The following is a 238-nucleotide window of genomic DNA, read 5'->3' as shown; positions in this document are numbered from 1 at the left end:
CACTCAGCTCATGAATATTTTGAATATTTCAATCGTGTTACAACAAGCGATTATTAGTTTGTAATAACTTTTTGTTACACGAAATCCGCGCAATGTACTGAATGTACATTGTGCTCGGCGCTAAGCCAAGCGCAGCGACACTGCCGTGGATACTTTACGCGAGCCGGCGAGTTGCGGCAGATTGAGATTATCAGATCTGTCTCAATCTGGATAACGGCTGACCTGATCGAGTTCTATA

The sequence above is a fragment of the Mycetomoellerius zeteki genome, unplaced genomic scaffold (genome assembly GCF_001594055.1).
Source record: "Mycetomoellerius zeteki isolate Tzet28-1 unplaced genomic scaffold, Tzet1.0 scaffold780, whole genome shotgun sequence".
Classification (NCBI taxonomy): domain Eukaryota; kingdom Metazoa; phylum Arthropoda; class Insecta; order Hymenoptera; family Formicidae; genus Mycetomoellerius; species Mycetomoellerius zeteki.
This window is presented reverse-complemented; position numbering follows the sequence as displayed.